Source organism: Papio anubis, chromosome 8 (assembly GCF_008728515.1).
Source record: "Papio anubis isolate 15944 chromosome 8, Panubis1.0, whole genome shotgun sequence".
Classification (NCBI taxonomy): Eukaryota; Metazoa; Chordata; class Mammalia; order Primates; family Cercopithecidae; genus Papio; species Papio anubis.
In genome coordinates this window covers 102,614,892-102,639,628 of record NC_044983.1, presented here as the reverse complement: position 1 = coordinate 102,639,628, position 24,737 = coordinate 102,614,892, and the positions used below count along the sequence as shown (strand labels likewise).

Here is a 24,737-nt window from a genome sequence, read left to right as displayed (position 1 = left end):
GTAGAGACAAAGGTATATACAGGATATTATTGTCATCCAGAGGAAAGATATTAAGCCAAATATGGAATTTAGACAAAACTTTCTGAATAAGATGACTGTCCATGTGAATCTTAAGGAGTTAGTAATTTATACAAGAGGCTATAAGAGAAGGCATGTAAGAAAGACACAGCAAGATGAACAAAAGCATAGATGTGTGAAATCTCATGGATTATGGGGGAAATTATATTTCACATTTATTAGAATTTTAAATCCAAGAAGAGATTATATGGGTTGGTAGGGACCAGATGGTGGAGGTCCTTGTTTTGCCATGCTGAGAGAATGGATTTAATGCTCAAGGTGACAAGGAACCACCCACTGAAATGATTTAAGAAGAGGAGTGCCATATTCCAATTCTAAATGCTCACCTTTGTAGCAATGGGAAGATCAGGTTGAGAAGAACAAAGCTAGAGCCTTGAGAACAGTTAGGGGATATTGCAACTGTGCAGGTAGCAGATTATGAGGACCTGGATAGGAGAGGAAGGGGTGTGTTTGAGAATCGTTCAAGGGGTAAAATCAGGAGGATCTGGTGATTTGCTGTGAAGGTGGATCAGGAGGTAGAGAAAGGAGAATTGTACCTAACTCTCAGGTTCTGGTTTGGGTAGCTGAGTATGATGGTGATACCACTAATCAATATCAAGGGAAACACAAGACTAGAAGCTACACCAGCATGGTCGCTGTTTCCAAGCTTTACTCTGCCTGTGCATCCATACAGGCTTCTCCACATTGACAGCTACCGGCTCCTGTCACTGTAAAATAAACTCCCTAGGAAAACATTTCTAATTATGTTATATTTGGAACCTAAAGTTCCCTTATACTATATTATCTTTCCAAGTATTTCTAAATGGTATACCGAACACAGATGGAAGTGCAAAATGGGGTGTAAAAATGACAAGCCTGTGTTTGAATAAAATTTATTCAACTATTTATTCAAGAAATATTTATTGAACAACCACTTCATGTCACACAGCGTCCCAGGTACAGGGGATACAGTGGTAAACAAACCTGACCTGGCCTCTGCCTTCAGGTTTCTTGTTTCCAGAAGGGTGCACAGAGTATGATGTTGGGGATAGTGCAAGGAGTAGTGAGGACATAGAGAAGGAACATCTATTTCCCTCAAAAGTCAGGAAAACCTTTCAGAAGAAGAATAAAGAATGAGGAGTTGGCTGGCTGAAAGAAGGAGCGGGTACATGGAGGGAGTACTGCAGGCAGTACTGCCTGTAATATCACATGATAATATAAATATCATATATACATACATAATACACAAGGCATAGGGATGAGAAAGAATCAAATCAACAGGATGAAATGAAAGTTCAACAGGACTGGAATACAGAGTGCAAGGGAGAGAGAGGAAATGATGAGATTCAACAAATATTTGCTGTACAATGTTCGACAAGGTTGGGTTTTACACTAAATTTAAAGACTATGACAATAAATTAAAAAGAAAGTTCCTGCTCTCAGGAGCTCATGTTCTACTGAGAAAGAAAGACAGTCACAAATCATAAACAGATCCTGTACTGGGTACTCCAATAAGGATTTTAAAGTATCATAGACTCATGGGCATCCTGTTGAGGTTACTAGGAACTGGGGAAAGGATAATAGAAGAAGGGATGTTTCAGCAAAGTCTTAAATGATTTTATAAAGATTCCCAACAGCCTTGGACACAGGGTATAAAATGTAAAGCATTCCAGACAGTGGGACCCAAATGTGCAAGTATATAGGACTTGGGTTGGAGGGGAGACATTTATGTTTGAGGATCATATTTAGAATAATTGTTGCTGAAATACATTTCTGGCCAGTTCTCAGCCCTCCAGCATCCCAGAGCCATCCTTCTAATGGACACACTCCTACAGGCAAAGAACAGATAGAAATGGAGCATCATTTGAAGTCATTTCAAACGGTGAAAGATGTAAGGTAAAAGTATGGCCTTGCAGAATAGTAGAACTTCCTAAAATTATAAAATGCAGTCATTGTATGTTATATGTAATAAAGGCTTATGTAGTCAAAAATTATTATTCTTTTTCCCAATTTCTGTTATATAAGGTTATATGAAATTTCTTTCCATCTTTAGTGAATATTCAGTACAGAAAGATTATAGGCTGATGTTCATATTTAATAACATTTACACATAAAATTAATATAAGAAAGGTATTTTAATTTGTTTTTCAAGAATTGCTAAAGGAAGGTATGTGTTTTAGGGATTGAACCAGAAGTTTCTTCACAGAAAGAAGAAAGGAGTAAGGGAATTATAATCCAGTGTGAATTGATACAATATGTTAAGTTGATAAGAATATTTTAAAACTGTTCTTGTAAAGCTATTCCTCTGGAAGACTTAACAGCTTTATTAAGGCTAGCTTGGAATGCTGGAAAGCATAAAATATTAAAAGAATTACAGAATCCCTATAGCCTGGTTATAGATTATAAGAATTTTACATGACTTCAGAGTGAAGCACACTGGATCAGGGATCATGAGACCAAAGTTTATTCACTGTGTGGTCATTGATAAGTGCCTTAATGGACTGCATCTGGATTGCTTCATTGGTAAAACGGAAGTGCTAATACTTTCTTTTTAGGGTTATTTAGAGCCTAAATGAACTATAGTTGATGTTGAACAATGCAGGGACAATGACCCCTTGTGTGGCAAAAATCCACATAGAACTTTGACTCCCCTAAAAGCTAATTACTAATAGCCTACTGACCAGAAGCCTTATAGATAACACAGTCGATTAACACATGTTCTGTGTGCTATATGTATAATATACTCCAGTTTTACAGTGAAGAAATCTAGAGAAAAGAAAACGTTATTAGGAAAGTCATAAGAAAGAGAAATACATTTACTATTCATTATGTGGAAGCATATCTTCATGAAGGGCTTTATCTTTGTCGTCTTTATGTTACATAGGCTGAGGAGTAGGACAAGGAGGAGAAGGGTTTGGTCTTGCTGTCTTAGGGGTGGCAGAGGCAGAAGAAAGTCAGCCTGTGGGTGGACCTGCACAGTTCAAATCCATGTTGTTTAAGGGTCAATTGTAGGATGCCTAGCGCTGTTAGGATATGTATCTGTAAGTGTGCTCTCTGGACAGCTATTTCTGCACAATAGAGGTAGATTGCATGCCATATGTGTAATTTAAAGTACTCTAGTCTCTACATCAAAAAGTGTGAGAAGAAATGGGTAAAATTGATTTTAGTAACATATTTTATTTAGCCCAATACATTCCAGAAATGGATATTTCAATATGTAATCAATATAAAATTATTAATGGGATATTTGACATCATTTTCAAAATATGGTCAGACTTCTTAATCTGGTGTGCATTTTCCATTACAATACATCTCAATCTGGATGAACTGCATCTCAAGTGCTCAATAGCCATATGTGGCTAGTGGCTATAAAAATGGGCAGTGCAACTTTGGGTTACACTGCTGAGTTTAACTCCCAGCACCACTTTGTGGCTGCATCTCCTTGGGCAGTTCTTTACCTTCTCTGTCCTTCAGTTTTCTCCTATATATAAAGGGTATACTAACAATGCACACATGATGGTGTCATAGGATGAAATGGCTTATAGTAATACTAAATGTATGCTAGCTACCGTTAGTAGTAGTCTTGCTAATAATAGTATCAGGGTTCAAGGTCAATGCTAACTACTACAATTGTTATGATTGTTTTATTTTCACAATCATCATCATCAGCAGCAGCATCATCATCATGCAAAGGATCCAGTCTGATGGTGGAGCTCTGTATATAAGTCTCAGGTTGGAAGCTGGTCATGACATTTCTAAGAGGTTGTAAGTGTCCATTCTGTAAGAAGCAGCATCTTAGCCAGTGTGTATGGGTGCATGAAGGCATGATCCAAGCTTTTGGAAGAAGTAGCTGGCATGACTTAGATGTGCTACCAAGGCCCTAGACAAATAATCTGTGATTCAGTCCAGGGTCTCAGCTTCAGGGAAAAAAATAGTGGAAAGCAGACAATCTTGTCTGAAACCCATGTTTTTCAACTGGCATAAACGATAGAAATTAGAGACCTTTAGGGTTGGTGGGCATATGAATATCAAGGTCCTCAACCCAGACTGATAAGCCACCACACTGAGATCTGTAAGGTTAACTTCAGATCCCCTGGTTTCAAGTATGGTGTTGGATTATCAAGAATTGGCTCAGGAACTGAGTGATGCCTAGCTGTTCAAATGGGCCTAATACAGGCATAACACCCACCCCAAAATTAATTATTTAGTTCTAAACATTTTGTGTGGCAGAATAATTTTTAACGTATTAATGTATATTTTTTCTACCTGTATTTTCCTCATTCAAGAAAAAGTCAAGCTCTTTGCTTAGGGATATTTTTGTGAAAAGAAAAGTAGAAATTGATTTCAAGAATTTTTCATTATTAGATATTGTGTTCAAGAACCTAAGGCCATTGGGATTATGCTAGGTTTCCTGGAGAGTGATCCAACAGGGTGTGCCTCTGAACAGACCTGCTCTTAAGTAGGGCACCGGGGAGGCTGCCATGAACCCAGGGCTTAAGGTGGGTGGGGCCTTTGAGACACTGCTCCTTACTCTTTTTTTCTTATATTTCAAGGGCCTATGAAATAAGCTTCCTTTCAAGAGCGATTATCTTGGGCAACCCTGCACTTGTGGCATTGTTCTAGGCATTGCACCCTTCCAGGGAGCAGCCAGGCCCAGGGGAAACGCAAGGAGAGAGAAAGAGAGGGACCTCCCCAGACTTAAATGTAGGGATGCCTGGAGACTGAGAGAGGAAAAGAAGTCCTGGAGTTTTTCAAATAGCAGAAACCCATACCTTATTTGTAGATCATTCCTAAAAGTGCAGGCAAAATGGGTGTTGGGGAAAAAGACTCTGTGGTTTCCTGCCCAAAGTGTGGCTTGGCCTCTTCAGGGTTGGATGGACTGAAGGAAGCAATGGGAGAAGAACAATGTGTGTCTCAGGGATCAAGGATGTGGAATGATGACTGGAGATGTGTCTCCAAGACCTAGGCTGTCCATTTGCCTCTGGGTCCTTTACACTGTGCTAGAGTGGGGAGGTTGCAAAATGACTGAAGTGATTTCCTTGCTGGCTTGATGGGGAGTTTGTAGGCAAAATGAAGTTGACTCAAAACACATAGACCAAGCGGAGTGGCTCACGCCTGTAATCCCAGCACTTTGGGAGGCTGAATGGGGTAGATAACGAGGTCAGGAGATCGAGACCATCCTGGCCAATATGGTGAAACCTGTCTCTACTAAAAATACAAAAATGAGCCAGGTGTGGTAGCGTGCGCCTGTAGTCCCAGTTACTCAGGAGGGTGAGGCAGAAGACTCACTTGAACTTTGGAGGCAGAGGTTGCAGTGAGCTGAGATCGTACCACTAAACTCCAGCCTGGGATGACAGAGCAAGACTCCAGGAAAAAACAAACAAACAAACAAAAACAAACAAACGAACAAACAAACACAAACCTCCACAAAGTATTGTGATATTCTTTGCTTGTCTGCACTGGTGAAATGAGATTTACACCCAAAATAGATACTTAAGTGATCTCATTTTCATTCTGAAAATGGTACAGAAAAGGAGGAGAAAGCAACTAGGTTACCAATGTTTAGTAACTGAGGAAACAATTTCAGAAAGGTTAAAATAATTTTTCAGGATAAATACCAGTGTTCGGTCACTGGGCTAGATCTTCTGATAAATAGGTAGTTAGATAGGTAGATAAATAGGGAGATAGATGGATAGATAGATAAACAATGTGTTTCTTCATATGTATCATTTTCAAAACTTTAGATTCTTTTCCTGATAAGCAGAGTATTATTATGCCTTTGGTTTGCCATCTATGGTAGGCAGAATTCTACGATGGCCCCCAAGACTTCCCACTCCGTATTGTACTTCCTCTGTATAATCCCCAAGACAATGAATGTGTTGGATTTAACTCCTGTCTCAGACCTCTAGGTCCATATTTAAAGGGCCCACTCATATGTTCAGGTCAATCCCATTCAGATCACCAGCCCTAAGAGTAGCCAGGTGCTGAATATGACCTCCCATCTGACATCCAGCAAACCATGGGACATCAGTTCTACAACCCCAATAACTTAACTCTGCCAACAATCAACTTGGAAGAGGACCCTGAGCTCCAGATGAGAATGCAGCTGCTCACCATGATTTTTGCCTTATGAGACACTAAGCAGAAAGCTCAGTGCAACAATGCAAAAGGATTACGACAGTTTGAAATGAATATTTTGATAAAATGTTTCTTGGAACAAATAAAGTTATGTTGGAAAGCAATAAAACACCTTAAAATATTTTAAGCCAAATAAATATTTTCTACTGAAAGAGTAATGCTGAAAATCATCATGAGTTTGCACTTTTGACAGCATGGAAGTCTGGTACAGGACTAAATATATTGTAGATCTGTATAATCAGAAAGGAATGAGGTTGGAGCAATAGAAAGATTTCAGGGAAATTAGCATGGGGCAGTGGAAAGCATACCAAAAATGGCAGAGTAAGGAACTGTGTGGAAGTAGGCCACTAGCTTGGAGCTGGCACAATGCAACCACTACATATGGGGTGCATTTGAATTGAGGGGCACTCTAAAAATTTGGATGACTCCCTTAATACTTAAAAATTTCAAGGTTACGGTTGTGGAAGCATCCTCCCATGAGAAAGGGAAGTATGACTGCCTACTCTCATTCATATCGCTCTAGGTTCATCTCCCACTTGGAGAATTCCCCAGTCTCATGGCCATGCTCACAATTACCTCACTTATTCTTGATGTAATTTACTTACCCGACTCCTATGGCTCCATTCCTCTTTGGATTTCCTCTTGTGTATCTAACCACAGTCTTATACTTTAACACTGCTTGAGTTCAGACTCATATATCCAACTATCAAACTTGAATCACTACTTCTAAAACTCAACATGTAAAACCTAGCTCATTAGCTACTTCCCAGAACCTGTGTTTCCTATTTAGGTGATTTATACTGCCCCCCAATTTAATTAACCAAGCCAAAATCTGGAATGATTTTGATTTCCCCCCACCTCCCATTCAATTATTAAGTTCCTTAGATTATTTTTCCTTAATATCATTCAAAATCCAACTTCTTCAGTTCATTTTTACTGTCATTGCTGTATGGATCAGGTCCCCATCCTAGCTGGCTTCTATAATAAATAGGCTTCTCACAGGTCCAAACTTCTCCATTCTTATCCCCTTCCAACTTATCTTCTAATTCCAAAAAGTGAAAAATTCTTAACTGTCTCTCTTTAATGAGAAGAGAAAGTCTAAACTTAGGAACATGACTTCAAGTCCTTCATTATGTGGCCCCAGATCCAGCCTCTTCTCCTAGTGCTCTTCCCTCAAATAAACATTACAGTCAATTTATACTGAAAAACGTGGAGCTCCCCACAACTCCATGCTTTCTGACACCTGTATGCCTCTTCAGTTCCTCTTCTCAGCCTCACCTCCTGGGATCCAGTGACCCTTCCCCCTCAGACTCCGAAGCAGCTAGGACTATAGGTGCACACCACCATGCCAGGCTAATTTTTGCATTTTTTGTAGAGATGGGGTTTCACCATGTTACCCAGTCTGGTCTCAAACTCCTGGACTCAAGAGACACAACAGCCTTAGCTTCCGAAAGTGCCATAGATCCCATCTTCTATGAAAATTTGTGCAAATTGAGGGAGACCTATATGTTCCTTTTAATTTTAAAAACATCTCTATATAAAACTTACTATTGCATGGAAGTTCTCATCTTTTACACACTTGTTATTTACAACTATACACAACATAAAATTCAGCAGATTTAATCACTCCCATCTCCGTGTTCTTGTAGATTTAACATAGATTAATTTATTAACATAAACACTTTTGTATTGCTTATTTATTTATTCTTGTTTTTCTGACTATTGTGAATGTCCATATGCCTTAATTATCTCTGTATATTTAAGTACCTTCCTAATGCTTTACCTGGACACTAGTTCAATTTGTCTGTTAAATATAATGCACATTCTACCATTAAACTTGTACAATTATTTCTCTAGGGTAGGACTTATGTAAGTATAATCCAGCATTTCAGTATGAATATTATGATGGTTTGTGCCTTTCTCCTAATGGAAATATTTAAGTTAATTTAGAGCCTTAATGATGTTCTCACTCTAACCTTTCACACCATTATTTGATGTTTATGCATTATATTAAAGTCCACACGATTGAATATTATCTGCTTATAATATTTTCTTTTAAATTCATTTTTAACTTATAAAGTTTAATACTTTTTTAGTTGATTCCAGTTCCTTACAGCGTATCTAGAAAGCAGATCTATATTTTTAAAATTTAGTTAATGTAAGAGAAACTCAGGTAAGGGAGTCACAGTAATTCTGTGGCACAACTGCGTGATAGTGGTATCCTCCCAGCTTTCACCTTCACAACCAGCACATGGGCTCCCCAGGGGCCAAGACAGAGTGCACGGATGGGCAGGAGGCAGACTGCTTTCATAAGGAGATAGAATAGGATCTTATTTGTAAAAGATACCAGGATGCAGCCTCCTCTTCACCAAAACAAAATAAAATAAAATTTCCTTTTACATTTGACGACAGTTCACATGTCAGAGACTGTCCTGTGTTAAAAGGGAGTTATTAAATTTTAACCATGATCTATCATTTACTCCTCCTTGAAGATGACTCTAACTCGCTTTCTTGAAAGAATACAGGCGATATAATGACTTCTTTGAGTTTTTCCCAGGAATCCTTTAATTATGTTCACTATCTTAACTTCAGCGACGATATGTTAGAGAAATACGTGAGGAAAATCATAAGCTGCCCAAATTTGTGTGTGTGTATGCGTGAGTGTGTGTGTGTGTGTGTGTGTGTGTGTGTGTTTGAGACAGAGTCTCGCCCTGTCGCCCAGGTTGGAGTGCAGTGGCGCAATCTCGGCTCACTGCAACCTACGCCTCCTGGGTTCAAGCGATTCTCCTGCTTCAGCCTCCTGAGTAGCTGGGATTACAGGTACCCGCCACCACGCCCAGTTAAATTTTTGTGTCTTTAGTAGAACCAAGGTTTCACCATGTTGGCCAGGCTGGTCTCGAACTCCTAACCTCATGATCCGCCCGCCTTGGCCTCCCAAAGTGCTGGGATTACAGGCGTGAGCCACTGCGCCTGCCCCCAACAATAATAAATGTGTAAAGAATAAATGAGTAATTACCATTCAATAATACATTTTATATATTTACATAAGTTTAAATTTAGAAGAAGCATGCAGGTTTCCCTCAATTTATATAATACGTATGTTTCAGCGAAGCTGATAATAAAGTAGACATCTGAGCTAACTAAAATGATAAATTCAGACATCTTTTTCTGGAGGAGAATGGCCTAAGTTTAAAGTCTGAAAATAAATGTCTCAACTCAGTGGTCAAATCTGAGAGTTGAATTTTGTATAGATAGAAGGGATTTCTTAGTCTTTCAAAGCAATTCAATTCCATTCAACGAATCACAAGTTTCTGGTAGGTACTGTGGGGAATTAAAAAAAAAAAAAAGTAAGAGGCAGCCTTTTATAAAACTTAAGCAAAATATGTTGAGTTGTGAAAGTATGTGAGTATAGAGAGGGTGACAATTAATAGACGGCATCAGAAAAGAGGTCATGAAACAACTAATGTTTTTATGCATCCCAGAGGGTTGTTAGAGGTTGTTAGAGAAGGGACAATCGACACAGTGGTTCTGAAAGTTCAGGATGCATAAAACTCACATGGCTGGCAGAAGGGAAGGTGGCAGCTGCAGCACTGTATTCTGTATCAGTTAGCTATTGCTACAATAATGATATTTAACAAAACTCTGAAAAAAAATGCAGTGGTTTAAAACAACAACCCATTATCGTTTCTTATGATTATGCATGTTAGCTGAGCAGTTCTGCTGATGTGAGCCAGGTTTAGTTTATCTCAGTTGAGATCACTTATTTATCTTGAATCATCCATGGGTCAGCTATGGGCTGGCTGGTCTAGGGTGGTCTCAGCTGGTAGACTAGGCTTTGCTCCACGTGGTCTCTAAACCTCCATTAGGCTACGCTGGGCTTTTTTTCATGCCAAAGGTAGAATGTTTCCGACCGGACTCAGAACTGGCACAGAGTCATCACTTCTGTTATGTTCTATTGGCTACAGCAAGCCCAAGCTAGCCATTCGGGGAGTAAGGAAATAGAGTTTATCTCTTTATGAAACAAGCTGCAAATTCGCATTGCAAAAGGTATGAATACAGAAAGGAGAAGAATAGACATCATTTTTGCAAGTAGTCTACCATGGGGCTTCCTTGTTTTGATTGGAATACTGAGTAGGTGGAATGAAGTTGTCTGGCAATGAAGGCTGAGATTAACCTGACCCGTTTATTTTAAATTCGTGGAGTAGTGAGGAAACATTGAAGTGTTTTGAGCTGGGAAAAACCATGTTCAGAAGTCTGGCTTTAGAAGGAATAAGCTTTTATGGTTATGAGGTGAATAATAGCACAGAGAGGCAGGATGAAAGAGTGTCTTTTCCAATCATCTAGGTAAAAGAAAATTAAGGAAGGTTTGAATCAATGTGGAAATAGGAGAAGAATCAAGCCCACAGATAAGAAATTTCTTGCAAGGACTGATAAGACTGCTGGTGGCATGTTAGGTGAGAGTGACAAGTAGCATCTCCTTTATGCTCCTTCCTTTTCCTCCTGTATACCAAACTCAAATTTTTAACACACATCCTCTTATTCTACATTCAGAGTTCCCAGAATATATTGTCCATTGTCACATGATAATGTGGCATTTAATAATTGGCAGGACACGACAATCATATTGTAGGGACATGGGCCTGAGACCCACTGCTTTGATCTACCATTCTAATGAGGCTAAGCTTTCTTAATTCATCCAAGACTGAAAGTTTTTCTAAGATTGAGGCTTTAGTTCATTTGGTAGATTTTTGTCAATGATTCTATAACTTCATAAATCTCTAATTTAAATTTCACAAAATATGTATTAAAAATAAAATGAAGTTGCACAAATATTACTTTCAATTTTATTTAAATCAAATAATATTGTGTTGATATGAAAAACTTTGCAAGAAACCACATGAATTTTAAAGACAAAATTCGAATACCTAATTACCCTATTCTGAAATAATTAAATGCAAAGAATACATATGTTAACTTGCCATAAACATGTAGGTATTACATAATACACATAATGGAGTCATAAAACATTTTACACTGCTTTATTATAAATAATTGGAAACAATATTTCATTTTTCAAACCTAGACAACAAAATAGTAAATATCATGCTTTCTTTTTTTTTATTACTTTATTTTATTTTTGTAATATGAGTTTGGAAATAGTATTCTTTATCCAAAAACTGGTTTAAAAAAGTGTCTGTAGGAACACAAAAGGACAAAATACTCATTTTCTTTCCCTTAATTGAAAACAGTCGAGAAGGTTTTTAGAGGAAGAGGCTTGCCTGCTATGGAGGAGCCACCAAGAATAGAAAAAATGGTATAATACCTACAAATATCACTTGTAAGGCAAAAAGGGGTAGAATACAGACACATAAATATAAAAAAGACTTGATTGTAGACTTTAAAACATATTTTTCTTGACAATGTGAATAGCTTTATTTTTGCAAATGGAGGAAACCATTGAGGCATAGTGGATCAAGTCACCAAGTTTGAAGCTGGCATTGCTACCTTGCCAACAACTGTCTCTTTTGTAAGAGAGGAGACCCAATAGCTTTATTTCAATTTGCTCATCCCATAGTGACTCATGTTTTAATAAAAACCGTTCACTGTTATCACCTCGGACACTTAGAGGCAGAGAAGACTTCTCGAAAAAATACTGTAGTAACTTCAAGCACCCCAAAAATTCACTTAAAATAGATTATCCCATAGGAATATTCCCATTAAGTTATTTATAGCAACTAGCAGTCAGAATTTCTCTTAGGTGACTATGATTAATTTTCTTTTTGTATATATTTCCTTTACATATAATAGTTTTGCCAATTTTTCCCCCCGATAATAATTTTTAAAAATTTAAAATTGCCTAAGGGAATGGACTGAAGGAGACAAATACGAAGAGTGATGTATTTCATTAAGGGATATAGTAGATTTCTTTGAGCACTTGTGTTTATTTGCATCAATTAAGGACAATGTTGCATATTCCAGATTAATTAGCTATTAGGTTTATTGCAGATATAAACATGCTATGTACAATGATATTTATAATTATTTTATTTTTCATAGACTTCAAAGTGTTTCTTTTATAGACACTGGAACAGTGTGAATCTGGTAAGTATGTTTCCATTAATTAGCAAAATTTAAATTAACAAGACATAACAGGGTGAGTATTGAAGTTCTAAAAACATTTTTAAAATAATGAAGTTACATGTATGTATACACATGCTAGTAGATACTGTAAAATGAACCGCTCCAGAGTACTTGGTTTTACTTCAACTTAATATACTCCAAAATATTGCTTTCCTGTATAATATCAAAGGAAATATTAAATGCATGTATATTATTTTAAGAACTTGATGATATATTTTACATTCTTTTAGCTTTACTCAGGCTATAAATATATTTATATATCATTCAATCAGTTTTTAGAGTAAATGGAAACCATAGTATGAGGTGGTAAGTTTTCACCACATACATCCCTACTTGATTATGTCCATTTTTTTTTTTTTCTGAAAACTGTATCAAAAATCAGAGTATGTTTGTTTCTACTACACAGTTATTGTCCATGTACTACAATTCATTATGGCTTACAAAAATGGAATTTTCATTTGAAGATGGGTAAGAAGAAATCAGCCAGTAAGTATGACACTGGAATTAGGCTTCTGAAATCCATTAACATTTAACCAACTCAGAGGACAATGCTGTTCTAAATTTTTATCAAAATTGTGCAACAGTATAATTTGTTAGTAGGTTTGCATAGATATAACACCTTTTCACTGGTGTAATACATCTTTTCCAAAGGATTATGGCAGGCTTGTTTCTATTCTTCCTGTATATTCTCTTTTTCACTCTTTTTTTTCCTGTTTTACATGAAATTAACCATATTTATCATCTGGCTACCATAGTTCCAAAATAAGGTCCAGTAGTAGTTTGAAGCACAGCAAAGCTGAGCAGGTTCTTCCCTTTTTAAAGCTCGACAGTCAATGGAGTTTTCTATAGTGGAGCCACGTGAGCACTGTTTCCCCAAGTAGAGACTCCTGTGAACTCAAAAGGCTCCAGATTCACAGTCAAGGACCTTGGTGACTTCACATAACTACCACTTATTGCTGGAAGGGAGACAATTTTGTTTGCTTCTGAAGTTTTCAAGCACTTTCTCACCTGGCAGCTTCTCCAGATTTCTTTGTTGTTTTTACAATCACTTCTGACATTGTGCTTTCAAAAATCTAAAGGTCGAATCATCATAGTTGTGGAACGTAAGGAGTAACTGGGCCCTTTGAAGTAGTGCCACTTTATCCCATTCAGTTTTCCATGGTTTTGTCCCGCAGTATAGAACATTCCGTTTAAATTGGAGGGGCCACAAGCATCAAACCACCAGCCTGAAAAAATAGTTCATGATAGAAGAGAGAAGGAGAGGCAGCAATTATAAGTAAATGGAATGTTTGGAAATTAATGGCATTAAATGATGGGAAGCTTGCTTGTTTTTGTTATGCTTATTTGCAATTCGGAGGCATCAGTAAATACATTCCCAGTAGTGAAACTGTTTTAAATGACTTCTGATTTAAGATTTGTGTGACCCATCAGAGACAGCAATGCTGTCATGGAAAGCAGCTTTCAGTGTGACTCCACTGGGACTCACTTCCTCTTGTAATGATGGGAAGCCTCTGGGCTTCAAGATACAATCTATATAAGAGATGGATTTACATGTAAGACAAGTGCAATAAGGAAAATGTATATACCCATAAGAGGCATTCCATCTTAAGACTGTTATTGGGAATAGAACAATTAATTATTAGTAAAGAAATTCAGAAACTTAGACAAGCAACTGAGATCTAAATAGAAAGATATTCTCCATCTACTGCATATGTTTGTCAATAATTGGCCCTAAGCTGCTTCTAAAATTAATTGGATACTGTGCGATGACTATGATGCTCAAAAGGACTTTTAATTACTGTGCCCTCTCTGTAGTTTATAACAATAGAAAAAGTGTTCTGCAATAATAGCCATTCAGTTCCTGTACAGCTATATTTTGTCTATGGTTATTTAAGTGCTTTCCAAACTTAGTAAAAAGAAAAACAATTTGATGAGTAACATGGAAATTCTGTGCTTATATAGCTCTCTATAAGGATAACTGGATAACTCAGTTTTATTTTTTAAATAAATTAAGTTCTTAGATTTTTAGATAAAGCATAGTGTTTTTTCCTGTCTCCTGAAGTAACACTACTGAATCTTTAGGGAGAGATTTATGCCAGAGACATTCTGGCATACTTTTTATTTGGATACAGTTGACCTCTCTTAGATTACAGACTTATACCTAAGGGACTAATAGCTAAAGAAAGAGAAAGCTGTACAGCTGATGTTTAACTGTAACATGAGCACCATCTTGCAGAAACTTTAGAAAAGTTAAGTGGAGAAAAGCTAGTTCTCATTTTTCAACTTTAGAAGATGAATATAGCTGGCTTGTGTTTATAAAGTCACACTAGAGGCGTAACAAGCTGCATTAATCACCAGTTCATACTGCGGAACCACAAGGTATGTCTTGATGAATTTGGAAAGACACTATATTCCATGCAGTTTTATCAACTGTATGCAAACAACATAAATGTTAATGTAGTCAAAACACGAGGGACAAAAAGGTTCTTGTTTGGCAAAGAAGGAGGAACTGCAAGTAAAATTCTACCTTTGTTTTTCTTAAGATTAATTCCCCTAATTTTTGATAAGTACAGCTGGTAAAAATGTGCTGTTTATATTATAAAAAGCATTCTAATATTAGTGAATTTATTTGCCCAAAAGACTTTTTCTAAAGGACTAAAATGAAACTCTAAGATGAAATTCAACTTGATTGCTTCTGTGTTTTAACTTTTCTTCTCCTTTCTTGTGACCTTCTTGAGGCACTTTTCCATTGCATTAATGAACTTTTTATAGTCTTTCAAATATGCACCATGGTCTCTCAAGCAAACACACTAACTCTATTGTTGAGACTGACGACGATTCATAGAATTCTCTTCCAAGTTGCATTAGGGTAAAATGTGTGTTTTTGTTTATTTGGTTTATAGAAAGTCACAAGAGTCCCAGAGGAGTACAGAAAGACAGACGTCTGTTGCAACAACAGCCTGGCAATAAAGAGCATAGGCTGAAAGATGCGTTCATCAGAAAACTTTGGGAAAACTTAGGAAAGAGACAAGAAACAGTAAGAGCCTGTGAGAGAGGTAAATTCATCTTGTGTATCTTCTTGAATGAATAAAGTGGGGTAATGTTTGCAATGAGTAAAATGGCATTTCGGAGACACTGAAAGAAGGCCAGTATGGCTGTGTCACAATCAATGAGGGGGATAGTCGCCTGAAGCTGAGAGGGTCTGAAGCACATCACCCAGTGTTTTGTTCATCATCCTAAAAACAATGGAAAGCCATGGTTTGTATATTGGCCTATCTCCTGTACTTAGTAGGACACCTAACAAAGTTTGCTTCCCAAATGACCGGTGGGTCACTGCTGGCTTGTTAACTGATTGACTCTCTGATTGGTTCTCCTTGTGAAGTCTTTGTTGTCTGAAGTTGTTTAGCTTACTAAAATGCTATATTTGATAGATACCCCAATATGCAACATCTGTCCTTATTGTATCCATTTTTTTCTTTATGTATCCATTCAATATATAATTATCGTGAAACGTTGTTACACAGTACTCAAGACAGAAGTAGTCCTTGCCTTCATGAAACTCATTTCTAATGAGAGAAACAGATGAATATATGTAAGCAGGCACAAAAATTACTATTAGGTTGGTGCAAAACTAATTATGGTTTTTGTCATGACTGTTCTTGACAAAAAATGCAATTACTTTTGCACCAACCTAATATAAATTATGACTTAAAATGTCATGAAGAAAATAAGTAGGAGCTCTGAAGGGAATAACTCGAGTTTTCACACTCGTGAAAGAAGCTGATATTTAACGAGACCTGAAAGAGCAGAGAGGCAGCCCCAGGAAGATGGGAAAAGATCCTGATAAGCAGAGTACAGCACCTGCAAAGGCGATGAGGAAGAAAGCCAGCTTGGGATGTGTAGGGACATCAGTGCAGCTCGTGCACAGTGAACAAGAAATGACTTGCAGGAAATGAAGGTGGAGGAATAGGCAGTCCTGGAGAGAAGTTCAATGTTTATGGAACAATTTGTAGTTTAGCCAGCCTGCTTGTCCATGATGAGGCAAACAAGTAAAACATTCTCTACAGATGGGAACCACAATCGAACCAGAAGAACCAGATCTGCTAGGTTAAATGTTTCCTCAAACACTGTTTAGAGCCCTCATTCTCTATGATCTTCCAAAGCTATCCTGAGCATATGTGACAGCATAAAAAAAAGAAGAAAATTGAGTCTAGAATCAATTCTGCAAATATTAACCAATGGATAGAGATAGGGGACAGGAATTTTTGGAAACAAAATTTCTGACTTTAAAGCATGCACAGTTTTCTGTAGGAGACAAACAAAATGCTACACATTGAGATGATAGCCGCTAAACAAAGAGAAGAAGAAAATGTTATGGAAATACAGAGGCAGTAGGTGCTAACTGTCTGAGGGACCACAAAGTTCACTCATCCAACAGCTGCTCTGGGTCCTGAAGGATGGGTAGAGTTCACTGAACAGAAAGAGATTCTACACAGTCTGTACTCTGGAAGAGCAGGAGAGAGTGTCTGCCAGCAGGTTGGCTTGGCTGGAGTGCCAGTGGGTTAAAGGGTTGGAGAATATAGGGCTAAAAAATAACCAGGAAGGAGAACATAAAGGTTTTTATTACACCTTTAGACATTTTCTTTCGGGCAATGGGAAGCCTGCAGAACGCCGGGGCAGAAGTTAGAAGACCCAGACTTTTCATGCTTACTTCATCAATTAATAACCAAGAGATCCTCCACAATAGTACCAATGGTATTTGATATTTACTGAATCGTTCACATGAAGGTATTTGTATGCATTTTCTCATTTTATCCCCCAAACAGCCTTAAGTGATGTGGCAAATACCATAATAAAGATACTAATGCTCACAGAGTTTAAGGAACTGTTTAAGGTCACATTCACAATACATAGATTCTAAGAACTGACCAACCATTTTCACAGCACAGTTCTAAGGATCAAATAAGATAATGCACTATTATAGCCTATAAAAAAATCCTACTTAAGTGCCAGCTGTAAGTTATCTAGAAAATGGGGCAGAATGTTTAGGGCAGGAAAAAAAGAGACAAGACCTTGTGGAGCATCATAATAATTTACTAATAAAGACAAGGTCATCAGTGCCAACATATTTTCTTATTTGCTTAGTGGGGTTTATTAGAGAAATATGAAAATAATTAGACTCAAATAAGTACAGTTGTACAATGTTCATGTTATAAAATCTTGGCATTTAAGCTCCTAATTTTTTTAAATGTTTCATTTTGATCTCATTACAAATCAAGGAGTTTGAAATGTTCAATTAACTCTTTATCTTAAGACCAGTGGGCCGTGAATTCTGTGATCTATCTCAGAGCAATCGATAATAAAGATGATGAATTAAGATGGAAGAAAATGAAATAAAAGAGCAATTATTTCTCATGACCATTTCAGTTTTACTATAAGATATCCTAACTTCAAGGTAGCAGAAGTAATTATTTCTGTGTAGGCAAGGATTCTCTGTTTTCTCTGATACATACATTAAAACAAATTAAATAATTTTTTTATATCAAATATTTAAAATAGTTTGTCCACTTTCTACCTTTATTTTTAAAAATTAAGCATGGCCAAGTCTTTTATACACAAATCCTGAAAATACGTGGTTTAAAGCATTTTTTCAAAGCAGGCAAAAGTATAGCAGAGTCCTCATTACTCATACGCATTTCTTGTATTTATAAGTGATCATAGATACTCAGTACATATGATACATTTGCATGGGATGAAGATGTTCTATGAATATACAGAAGAGTATGCCTGAGTTTGCAGTTCCTCTCTGATAAGATACTGAATAGCTGAATTACATATTCTGTGCAATCCTGGGAAAATATTAACTTTGTATTTTGTTTATGCTTGGGAATAACAAATAAGAAATATCCTAAAGCAATTCATCTAGGGAAGGCACTTCAAGCCTAAAAGAACTCAATGATGCAAGCAAAGGATCGAAAAAGCAGTTACCATCTGCTATTGGGACAACTGATAAAATGTCTCAAATGTTTTTTTGTTTTGTTTTGTTTTGGTTTGGTGTGGTTTTTTTTGAGATGGAGGCTCACTCTGTCGCCCAGGCTGGAGTGCAATGGCGGATCTTGGCTCACCGCAACCTCCGCCTCCTGGGTTCAAGTGATTCTCCTGGCTCAGCCTCCTGAGCAGCTAGGACTACAGGTGTCTGCCACCACACCTGGCTAATTTTTGTATTTTTTTTTTTTTAGTAAAGGTGGTGTTTTGCCATGTTGGCCAGGCTGGTCTCAAATTCCTGACCTCAGGTGATGCAATCACCTTGGCCTCCCAAAGTGCTGGGATTGCAGGCGTGAGCCACCACACTCAGTCTCAAATGTTTTAAGGTTGGCAACTACTGAGATGTACTTTGCCAAACATTTTTCCTCATAACTTGTAACCTCATGTATATTTTAATAAGAAATCTGAGATTCATGTTTCCAATTCATTTACACTTAACTCATTAAAATTTAGTTTTGTAATAACTATTCCAGGTCTTTTAAAATTATTTGTGTCTTTTATCTTTGAAGCAGAAAATTCACATTTTATCACTAATAAATGAAACTTTGCCCAGAAAATAGGAATTTGATTCTCAACTTTGTACTCAGGAAGTTCAACTTTATTTGAATATCAGGAAACCTAACTCTTTAATTCTTCTGATTCTAAACAAAATGTCTCTCAACACTTCTTTTCTGTGATAAAATGTACAGCAAAATGAAAAGGTATATCTGTTTTTGTAGATTTCTTTTGTTCGTTTTCAATGCATGCATTCTAATCAGCAGTATGCAAAAGAACTTGCACAGAAATTAAGATTTTCGTCTTTCATCACTAACTAAGGATGAGTTTAAACTAAATTGACTGGTGCCATCAATGGGATCATAATGGAAAAAATCTCTTGGTGAATTTATGTGGACAAAGTTGGCCCTACCCAAAGCCAGCCTCAAGAAGCAGCTGCATGGGTCTTGCATGCAGGAGGCAAAGGACCTTGCTAGAAGTCTGTATTCCTTCTGTCATCTCGTACTATATCCCCTTCAGGCCAAGGACTTGTTTTTGTTTTTTGGGGGGCTGTTTTTTTTTTTCTTTCCTTTCTCTTCTTTTTGTTCTAAATATGAAAAGCTGTTTACCCTGGCTAGGAATATTGAATTCATTTAAAACTTCTAGGTATTCTTTTACTGCCTCTCTTCTCCCTCATACTTCATTTTGCTTTTAACCATGTTTAAGTGAGGAAATGCTTGCGAAAAGATGCTGCAAACAGTACAATAGAGCTCTATCATTCTCTTTGAATGTCATTCCTTTTAATGGAAGCAGTAGAAAGAGTAGATAGAACAAAGGTCTCTGGAGGTTGAGTACCTGCATTTAAATTCTACTTCCGACAAAATTCTGTGACCTATAGGAAATTATCTAACTTTTCCGTATCTCAGTTCTTGCCAAAAGTATTATTGTGGTCTCTATTTCCAAGAGTTTTTGGAAGCTTCATATAAGTTATTAAATACAAATCATTTAGGATAATACAAACATATCTGTTAGAAAGAGTTCAATAAGTTTTTAAATATCATTACTGAGTACAATACAAAGTTAATTGGTTATTTTTCATCCACTGCCAATCATTAAGCTTTGGTTGTAGCCTTGCGCGAGAGGACTATCAGTTCTGATTCACCTTTTTCCAAACGTATAAAAGACATTTTCTGATACTCTTTGCTCTTTTCCTAATAAATGAAACTTTGCCCCAGAAAATAGGAATATAATCTTAAACTTTGCATTTTAGGAAGCCCAAATTTATTTGAAAGTTGGGAACCTAACACTCAAATTTTTACAATTCTGCAGTTTAGTCTTTGGGGTTATTCTTAAGTTAGTTTCAGTTCTTGATAGTCACCTCTTTGTTTCTTGTTTGAGCATAGAAGTACATGTATGTATTAGGCATTTTAAAAATAAGTTCATGCAAGAGTCACATTTATACTAACATTCATTTACTTTATGTCTTTTCACCAGAATAATTTGTAATTTTGCAATGTCCTTTCAGAGTCTCTGCTAACATATTTACTCATCAAACCAATATTTATTGAACATATGCTATATGCCACACACTTTGGCAGTCACTTGGAATACAGTAGTGGACAGCACAAAATCCGTGCATTCACAGAACTTACATTTGTGTAGAATAGGCTTACGTTTTATGTACTAAATATAGAAATTGGGTTGAAATAAAAGTAATGCAATATATATTTATATAGTCAATCTTACTTTAGTCATATGGATCTTCTTTTCTCTCAATATTTTTACCTTGAAACTTAGAGAATTTTAGTTATCTGATCATGCTTAGCAGGTCCTTACTGGATTCTCAAAAATGCTAAGACGATTATATTTTCCCAAAGATCTTGTCACTTCAAGGTCATACACCAGTTGAAAAAACTGCTGGCTTCTATCATTTTCTTTGTCTTCTTTAAGATTATATAGTAGGCAAAGTGAGCATTTATCAACTCTCTGCTGTTAGCATCTGGAAAGTTCTAGATGTACTAAGAAATTTATGTGTATGGCTTTTTCCCCTCTTTAAGGACTGAACTGAAAAATATCCTTTGTTAGCTTTAGAAAGTCTTGTCTATCAGTTAACATGGTTTATGCGTTGGGAAAAATAAATCAGAGTTTCTACTTCAATAGATTATTTCTATAGAAAGTTAGGTCACATTTTTACATAGCCTTTATATTATGCACTAAATATGGAAATTATATTGAAACTAAAGTAAGGAATGTAAAACAATAATGTATTTGTTTTTGTGGTTAACAATTTTTAATAATTACAGTTTATGACAGATTTTTAGAAATAATTCTTTAAATATAATTTTAATAATTTTAGTTAACTGTAGCTTAAGCAAACTTTCAGAAATGCTGATTTTGAAAGCTCCTAATTTAGTACCAAAGATCATTTGTTTTATGCTGAAGGTAAGTTTGTTTTGAATGTGACAATCTAGTAACAAGAATTTGTTATTGTCTTAATTCTGGAATCAGAATTTTTCACATATTTATCTCCACATACAATAAATCTATACAAAAAGTATGCATTGAATGAGATTACATTTTCATTTTCTTAATGTTAAATAGTAGATAAAAATATTTCTTTTACATTTTTAATGAAACTTATGCTCTAGCCTGTCTTGCTCATTTCTTTAATAGTAATTAATCCCTTTAATAGGTGCTCATTAAAAATATCTTAAATTGACAGAAGAAAGCAAAGAAATAAGGAAGTTAGGAAATGAAGAACAAAGATCAAGTCCTACCTTCGGTCTAGCTGAAATACCTTCTGCTTTCAATTAAGCCTATTTCCTGCCATTCAGTCTTTTACCGATAAGGGTAATGATACCAGATTTTCCAACTAGAATTCCTCTTTGTACTTGAAGAAAACTAGGATAGTTAGTGGGAAATAAATCTTATTTTACTCTTAATTCCTTTTAGAAGAAACAAAGGAAAAATATATAAATAAAGAAGATAAAACAAAACTTTAATTGATAATGACAAAGAGCTATGAGTTACTAGCTTCAAAGAGTACGAAGTCTCACTGCTTAAGAGATGCTATTTTAAATAGACAACAGGCTCAAATACTAAGTTTAAAAAAAAAGAAAGGAAAAATCATTAGATGAGGAAAATGGCTCTAAGGGAAACTTTGACAGAATAAGTAGTAGTGGTGGGGAGCATCTAAGTAGGACCTAAGTTCCAGGCAATACTCCAGTTACCTGGACTGTCAATGACATTCATCCTTACGTTCTCCAGTTCTTAGCTATCTAAATTCCACATTTTAGCTTTCCATAATAAATAACTTTGCAAGACCTGGATTCTTTCAAAGGGACATTTGATTAGGTAATGGCATTTATTACAAAAACACATTTACTTAGACTATTCCAGCCCAAGCAATAAGTGGAAATATTCTCTCCCAAACATGTGTTTATTGGTGAGTAAGAACTGGGTCCAAGAATAATTATGGATGAAAGAACATGACAAAGTTCAATCATTTAAAGTAGAAATAAAATCATAAATCTGAGCAGTGAAATTTTCTCAATGACAACCAAGATGTACATTCTCCTCTTTGCTTTACTCCATATTTTCATTATTATGACAGAAATATGAACATATTGGAATACTCTTCTAAGGACACATTTGAAAGATTTTACTGTTGGTTTTTCATGTATTGTATTTATTTGGTAAGAAAAAATACCTGTAAAAATAGACATGGAGAAAATAATATTTCAATATTAAAATGTGCAGGAAATTGAAAAATCAAAGTCCCTTTGTCCTTGTATACAGTTGCTGACAATTTCATTTATGAGATCAGGGATGTAATAAAAAGAATTTTATTTCAGGAAAAAGCTCAAGACCTACCTTGTGTGTACCATTTTTTTTAAAAAAAAATCTTAGATTTGTAGCAACTATTTCTGGGGGTGAGGGCTGAGGGAGGAGTCATAAAATTACATATAGGAGACTTTTTAATATTTGATGATGTTAAATATGACGCCAAAAGGATATGTTCAAAGCTTAAGGAAAAGAATATGAGGCCGGGCGCGGTGGCTCACGCCTGTAATCCCAGCACTTTGGGAGGCCGAGGCGGATGGATCACGAGGTCAGGAGATCCAGACCATCCTGGCTAACATAGTGAAGCCCCGTCTCTACTAAAATTACAAAAAATTAGCCGGGCGTGGTGGCGGACGCCTGTAGTCCCAGCTACTCCGGAAGCTGAGGCGGGAGAATGGCGAGAACCCAGGAGGCGGAGCTTGCAGTGAGCCCAGATCGCGCCACTGCGCTCCAGCCTGGGCGACAGAGCGAGACTCCATCTCAAAACACAAAAAACAAAAAAACAAAAGCAGAAAAGAATATGATAGAGGCAGAATCATAATAGGTTAGTTTTGATAATATTGGGGCGGGTATCATATTGAAAAGATGTCAACATAGGTGGCATGGCTGGGGTCAACGGGTTGTGATTTGATGATAGCAGTAATGGAAGGGTTGGCAACAGGGAGGAAGACAAAAGATTTATCCCAAACTGGCTGGGCATGGTGGCTCATGTCTCATGCCTGTAATCCCAGCACTTTGGGAGGCTGAGGTGGGTGGATTACCTGAGGTCAGGGGTTCCAGACCAGCCTGGTCAACATGATGAAACCCTGTCTCTACTAAAAATACAAAAATTAGCTGGGCATGGTGGTGCGCACCTGTAGTCTCAGCTACTCGGGAGGCTGAGGCAAGAGAATCGCTTGAACCCAGGAGGCAGAGGTTGCAGTGAACTGAGATCACGCCATTGCACTCCAGCCTGGGCAACAGAGTGAGACTTGGTCTCAAAATAATAATTATCCAAAACCTTCACTCCATACTTTTCCAAGCTCTATTCATTGATGAAGATAACGTCAACCTAATGATTTATTTCATTGGTTTTAAAATTTGAAAGTTATTTCAAGAGTTACAAGATGGTCATTCATGTACTACACTCATTCATGTACACTACTACTTCACTAATTCATGTACTACATTTTCTAATAGGTTTCTATGTGTCACAATCAGCTGTGCTAGATGTTTGGGATGAAATGGCAAACATTAACTGTCATTCATTTTCCTGAGGTACAATATAGAGATGAGTTTCTCTCCCTGCTGTCTCACAGAGTGGATCTGGAGTTCAAGTAAGATAGTACAACATGTGCAGCAATATGTAATATGTTATAATAATGGTAGTAATGTAGTGTTGGGAAAAGAAAATATTAGATTTGAACAATTTTTTCCTTACTAATATGAAAACATGTTTTGTAATAAAATTAAGACAGAAAGTATATTAGAACAATTGAAGGTGGTAGTGATTGTTACTATAGTAAGAGAGAGAAGCAGCAGTAAAACTGTGAGAGGAGAAACACTGAAATAGGAATTTCTCTTACAATTTTGTTTGATGCCAACTCCTTTCCTGCCAGACCCTATAACATTCTTGAGCAATAGCATTTGCCATTGGGTTTTATCTTAGTGTTTCCCAAACTTCAGTCAGTCATGTATCAACTTCACAGTTTTGCCATATCCACTTATAACTTTTATTAATATGGATCAATTTTTTCTTTAAATCAATTATTTGTTAAATACAGAATATTGTGAATGCATTCTAAAATGCAAGTTTATATCATTCATTTAAAGAGGAAACCAGCACCACTTGCTGTAATAGAAGTTAGACATAGCCAGATGCCAGGGTGGCTCATGCCTGTAATCCCAGCATTTTGGGAAAGCAAGGTGGGCAGATCACTTGAGGTCAGGAGTTCAAGACCAGCCTGGCCAACATGGTGAAACCCCGTCTTTACTAAAAATAGAAAAATTAGCCAGATTTGGTGGTGGGCGCCTGTAATCCCAGCTACTCAGGAGGCTGA

General features: G+C 36.7%; 1 protein-coding gene and 1 long non-coding RNA gene across 4 annotated transcripts in view; one reads left to right on the top strand and one right to left on the bottom strand.

The window, feature by feature from the left end:
* ANGPT1 (angiopoietin 1) overlaps window positions 1-24,737 on the top strand; it is a 298,250-nt gene that overhangs the window by 222,431 nt on the left and 51,082 nt on the right. The gene's annotated exons all lie outside the window — the stretch shown is intronic.
* LOC116276396 overlaps window positions 11,017-24,737 on the bottom strand; it is a 33,846-nt gene continuing 20,125 nt past the window's right edge. The window contains exon 4 of the long non-coding RNA XR_004185898.1: window positions 11,017-13,562. This is a non-coding gene — a long non-coding RNA (uncharacterized LOC116276396). The remainder of the gene's footprint in view (window positions 13,563-24,737) is intronic.